Source organism: Chaetura pelagica, unplaced genomic scaffold, assembly GCF_000747805.2.
Source record: "Chaetura pelagica isolate M959 unplaced genomic scaffold, ChaPel_1.0 scaffold430, whole genome shotgun sequence".
Lineage (NCBI taxonomy): Eukaryota > Metazoa > Chordata > Aves > Apodiformes > Apodidae > Chaetura > Chaetura pelagica.
The window spans coordinates 926756-933407 of NW_009952159.1; positions in this window are offsets into that span (position 1 = coordinate 926756).

The window sequence follows — 6652 nt, forward strand, 5'->3', positions numbered from 1 at the left end:
TGAAGCACAAGAGCTCTTTGCTGATCCTGGCACCCCATGCTTTCCCAGCTCATCTGCCCCCCCAGCACTGCTGGACCACCTCCTGCTTGAGGTCACCTCCCTGCCTGCAACTCCAGCTCTTCTCAGGGTGTTTAGAAAGCTCAGCATCAGTCACTGCACAGGCTCCCTCCCTCCCACCTCCAGGTTTTTGGCTGCTTCAAGATGATCCCTAGAAAAGTTCCCCAACCTGCCCTCCCCCCCACACACACACCAGCAGAACTTCAGGGGTAGATGCAACAATCAATTTGGACAGGAACACTGGGGCAAAAGTGGAGTTGGATGCTATTTAAGGGTGCTGGAAAAAGCCATCACCTCTGCCCTGAGCACCCCCAGCAGCAAGGGACATAAAAGGTGTTGTGGGGCATGAAAAATGAGGCAGATCCCATCGACAGCTCCACTGCCAAGGCCCACGTTACCACCCCTACAGTTGTTACAAGGAATTCCTCATGAATTCATCAGCAAAGGACAACATCTCCCCCAGTTTCCACCTCTTCCTGCTTTAATGACACAAGGCAAGAGGGCAGACAGGGCACCGCTCCCTGTGAAAGCTCTGACCACTTATTTTATGGGCCAGGGGAGAAGAACTGCATGACAAACTCAAACACAAGCAACACATGTGAGTGTTTCATCCCTCCCTACACTCTTTGGGGAGGCTGTTCCCCAGCCCCAGAACCTGGAGAAGGGCTGCTGCACACCAGCCACACACACACACAAAAAGCAGTGGCAGGATCCTGGGCGCAGAGCCTGCCCTTGGGAATTACTATCAACTCATTGGATGGATCCATCATTCCATGAACAAGGTTGAAGCCATCAAGTCCCTGAAACCTCAGAGCACAACCCACAGGAGGCAGCTGGTTAAGTTTGGGTTAGCTCCACAGGTTAGAAGGTACATGGAGAGTTCTCCTTTCGGGGCTATCACCAGGATCCCTCATTTAACCTGTTCAAGACACAAACATCCCTCTCATGACTGCAAATCCAAAATCATCTGTTAAAGGCATGAACTTTGGTGCACAACCAGAGATGGTGGAGGTACCAAAGCTTTCTCAAACAGCCTTGCTTTAGTAAGGTATGGGCACACCTCACAGATGGAGAAGGACCAGCAACCAACCCTTCCTGAAGAAAAATCCCACCAGGGACACCAACAGCCAGGGTAGATGTAACAGCTTTGAGCTTACTGTCCAGTTCTGAAGAGCATCTCCTGCAGCAGCATCTAACCCAGCATCTCCCAGTCTCCTGGCAGAGCTCAGGAGGGACACAACTGTTTTCAGTCCAAAAGGGCAACCCAAAAGCACACCTGACCACCAATGCAAACACCACAAGACTCTGCTGGAAGGTTTCAAGAACAGCAGAATCCACTCAAAAACAATGAAGAGGATAAAAATGACCAACAAGGGAAAACATGAGGGAAAATGACACTGTAACATGTTGCCCAGGGAAGCTGTGGCTGCCCCATCCCTGGCAGTGTTGAAGGGCAGGTTGGATGGGGCTTGGAGCAGCCTGGGCTGCTGGGAGGTGTCCCTGCCCATGCAGGGGGTGGGACTGGATAATCTTCAACATCCCTTCCAAGCCAAACCATTCTGTGATTCCATGATAAGAGCTGAAAAGGCTCCATAAGCCACCAAGTGAAGCTCCCATCCTGGTCCCTCTCACTGAATCCCAACTCAGACAGATGCTATGGAAGCCCACAGATCCAGGCTTCTCTCCATAAAAGCAGTCAGGAGAAGCAAAAAAAGAGAAGAAACCCAACATGAATTTAGAACAAAAAGAAAAAGCCATTCCTAAATGCAGCTGAATTGCATGAGACACAACCTACAAGCCTCAAATCATTCCCTCTTCTCCATCCAGGTCCTGAGCAGGTGCCCAGAAGCCCACAGGGGGAAGGCAAGCACAGGACACAGCACCCATCCTCCCCACCACACACACAGACACCTGAGGAGCACCAGGAGATGCAGGAAGAGACTGAAGCACAGCAAGCAAGATGCTGCCCAAGAGAAACCACACTGATACCATCTGTCCAGAGATCCTTGCTTGGCTGAGCTCATGGACTGAACACTCACTTCTCCTGCTTCCAGAAATGGATTAAATGGAGAGAAGCAGAAAGGCTGTACCTTCCAATCCCTGTTCCCATGACATCGACAGCTTTGAGGTGGAAAAAAAGCAGGCTATGAATGATTCAAACCTCTGCTGGTTAGCATTACATACAGAAAAGAAAACAGGAAGCAAGACAACGTATATTAATTATTCAAATTCAGCAACGTGCACCAGAAGGGGAGAGGGAAATAAAACAGAAAACACAAACCCACACAAGCTCTCAACCTCCTCTTTAAAGATGCATCCTCTGCCAATGGCTCCAAACTTCTTAGAGCTGAATAACTGAGTTTGCCAGCCAGCTTACCCAAAGAGGGGGAGGCAGGGAAGATTCCATCTGCAAATACAGCAGGAGCATTTTCTGAAGGCTCCAGGATGCCTAATTAGCACACAGTGCATTCCTGAGATACTGGACTGGCTGTATCTGTTACAGCTTGTGACACATCATTCCTTGCCAAGCAGCTTTGGAGCACACAGGAAAAAAAAGAAAAATAAAAAAGGGAAGAGAGAATTCAACTTGCAAATTTACAGAGGAAGTTCTCTGGGGAGATCTGGCCTAAAAAATGTGGATTATTTTATACTGTTGTTGTTGTCTGTAGGAGTTAACTCCTCCATCCCTGCAGCCTTGGAGGGCTGCTCAGAAATGTGGGAACAGAGCAATCAGGACTAATTGTTCCACCATCTCAGTGCTATCAATTGTAGTGAAAGGAAGAGGGGGAGCCCCCATCCTGAAGTGCACTGGGTAAATCATGTGAATGAAGCCATGGGGCAGCAGGTTTGATGGCATCTAACCCTTTCACCAGGCTTGGTACAGCCCAAGCCTTCCCCTCTGATCCCCTCCCCCTTTCAAGTCGTTTTTCCCCTCCCAACCCAGTTTCCTGCAGGTCACACTGATCTCACTCAGCATCTTGGGACAAATCTTTTAATAGCCCAGAGACAAGCAGCTTAGCACACATCCAGGGCCACCCCCAAGGGGACCATTCCAAATACCCACATGGCCTTGTCACTGTAGTTTGGAAGAGCTGGAGGGAGAAAAAGCAGCTATGGACCTGCCTTGACCTGCTCCCTCCAGCCTTCTCCCAAAAATCCTCAGCTGGTTCAAGCACAGAAGCATGTGAATTCCCTGCCAAGGGCTCCTAAGTGGGATCAGCACATCCAGGGAAGAACCAAAACATTGCCAAGGATGCTCTGAAGGAGATGCTGGAGTGTGCAAACTTGGGGAGAAGAGGAAGCCCGTGGTCTTCTACAACATCTGCCTCCAGCAAGACATGGAGGACAACCTGTGGTCTTCTACCTGTCATCCATCAGAGCATGTCTGGAGACACCAAAAGCTCTGGCTTTCCACCAGGAGGCTCCTGTGGAGGCAAATCAGTTGGGAGAGGGAGGGGGGATAACAGGAGTTCCATCCCAGCTGCACCTCCATGTGCCACCCCATGTCTGGAGAGGCCAACAGATCATTGGAGCAGTGGGACACTCCAAAGCCAAGCAGGGTCCAAAGCACACAAGGTGCAATCAGGCCTAAAGAAACTGTCCCCACTTGCCAGGCAAAGAAATGCAGAAAATACAGACCCCAAGGCTGGCTGAGCTTTATCTCTTCCATTTTTTTTCAGCTCACCCATCTGAAAAGACCTTGGACAGATTCTACCCACTTCCACATTCAAGGAAATGGTTCTTCTCTCACTGGTGACTCATGGGATCCTTGTTTATCAAGAATCTCTGTTTAATTTCAGCATCCTCATCTCTTATTAAAATTGCTAACAATCTAGTTACCCTTAAAACCCTGTAAAACAAAGAATTACCTGCACCAAATAGGTGAGAACATCACTGATAACCAGTTATCCCCACTGACTTTCTTGTAGCCCTTCTTGTCAATCTTCTCCCTAATTATACTGGAAAATCCTGATTTCCCTTCAATGCTTTCTAAACAATAGAAATTCATCTATTTGAGAGCAAAGCCTCCAGTTCCAGGCACAAAAAAACCCCCACATTTCCTCTATTATCCAAGCCAGGACTGAAATTCTTTTCAGTGTTGGAAGGAACTGATCTAAATTCTTGTGACTTTCACTGATTCTTCAAGGTTTTCCTAGAGATCTTTTCTTTCATATTACTGGGTTCACCCAGAGCAAAGGAATGCAATTTCACTTTCCTCCACTCAGAAATGGAAGAGGGACAATATCCTCCTAATAACAGACCAATTATTAGAGAGGGATGTTCCCTCAGGAGGAAATCTATATGCACACACACACACACCTTCCAGGTTGTGTTGGTCCTGACCCAGAACATCTCAACTTGCATGATGAAGATTTAATTTCAAGGCAGGAATGGTAAGAGAACACCCCAAAGCCACAAACTGCCTCAATTGCTGAGAGGATCACAGAATCACAGAATGGTTGGGGTTGGAAGGGACCTCTGGAGATCATCCAGTCCAACCCCTGCTAGAGCAGGATCCCCCAGAGCAGATCCCACAGGAACACATCCAGGTGGGGTTGGAATGTCCCCAGGGATGGAGACTCCACAGCCTCCCTGGGCAGCCTGTCCCAGGGCTCTGCCACCCTCACAGGCAAGAACTATTTTCTCCCATTCAGGTCAAACCTCCTGTGCTCCAGTTTGTACCCATTGCCCCCTGTCCTGTCACTGATGCATTTTAGTGGTGAAAGGTGCTCAGGTGTTCAAGGTTGGTTGGTTGGTTCCAGGGAGACCTGAGAGCAGCTTCCAGTGCCTGAAGGGGCTCCAGGAAAGCTGGGGAGGGGCTTGGGACAAGGGCAGGGAGGGAGAGGAGGAGAGGGAATGGATTAAAACTGGAAGAGAGGAGATTTAGATCAGATATTAGGAGGAAATTCTATGCTGTGAGGGTGGTGAGACCCTGGCCCAGGTTGCCCAGGGAAGCTGTGGCTGCCCCATCCCTGGCAGTGTTGAAGGGCAGTTTGGATGGGGCTTGGAGCAGCCTGGGCTGCTGGGAGGTGTCCCTGCCCATGCAGGGGGGTTGGAACTAGAAGATCTCTGAGGTCCCTTCCAACCCAAACCATTCCATGATTCTATCAAACATTCAGTTTTATGTAGATAACACTGAAGTCACTGCACAAATAAAAGCAACAGATGCAATAATAAGCCAGTGACTGTCTCATTTTTTTTTCCCTGGCAAATAACACCACAAATAAAAGATAATCTGTAGCAAAGTGTTCCCTGCCATGTGCAACTCTGTACATAAATAGAGCCTTTTGGATGAGAACTGAGGCAGGAATCCACACATTGGCAAAACACTCTTGCCCCAAAAGCCAAACGTTGCTGCCCCAGTGACAGAAAATAAGGGGGAAAAAAAATAAATATGAAAAAAACAAGATGAAAAACATGCCCACAGGCCCTTGTCTGGGTATTTCAGAAGAGTCTTACACCTGTGAAAGGGAACATCACTGTCTCCCTGACTCCTGGTGATGCCAAAACCCTACGACTACAACCTAACCCAGGGCCTGTGGAGCTGCTTTGACTCACAAAGAGCCAAGTGATGACCCAAATCATCAGAGTCTGGCTGATGTGTAACCCCTGTGGGGCTGACCTGTTGTTTATTGTTCTGAAATGTATTTATTTTTTTTAAAAAAGACTGCTTTGAAACTAGGGCAGCATGTAGTTTGGGGGTTGTACCCTGCCAGTGAATGGGGATTCAGACTTCAAAAGAGAAAGACTTCAAAGGGATCACAAAAGAAAAACTTGAGACTTTAATCTCCCTAAATAAATAAGCATAGTACACACTAAGGTCCTCTGCAATGCAGCTTCTGAATGTTTCCCATCAACTGAGGGCAGGCTGAGTGCCCAAGCATTTTAAAAAGGGTTGAGGAATTGATGCTGAAGGGACTGGAACACCTGGCTTAGGAGGAAAGGCTGAGAGACCTGGGGCTGCTCAGTCTGCAGAGGAGAAGGCTGAGGGGGGGGTCTAATTAATGTCTATAAATACATGAGGGCATCAAGAAGGCAGGGACAAGCTCTTGGCACTTATGCCCTGTGACAGGATGAGGGGCAATGGATTCAAACTCGACCACAAGAAGTTCCATCTCAACATGAGGAAGTTCTTTCCTGTGAAGGTGACAGAGCCCTGGGCCAGGCTGCTCAGAGAGGCTGTGGAGTCTCCTTCTCTGGACACATTGAAGACCTGTCTGGATGCATTTCTGAATGATCTGTCCTATTTTATTGCTGTGGTTGGTTTTGGTTGGTGGTTTTGGTCCTGCTCTGGCAGGGGGGTTGGTCTCAATGGTCTTTGGAGGTCCCTTCCAACCCCTGATACTCTGTGATTCTGGGAAGTGGAACAGACCACCAGAAAAACCTGTGCAAACTTCTCACAAAGCAACGACCAAATGCAACTCCATGCAGGGGGGTTGGAACTAGATGATCTTTCAGGTCCCTTCCACCCCAAATCTATGATCACAGCACAGTCTTTTCCAACAACCATCCCCTCAAGATCACGTTGCAAACTAAGTCCCAGTATGACAGTTTCCCAGTTTGGTTCAATTTCTACCTATACAACAGTTGGTAT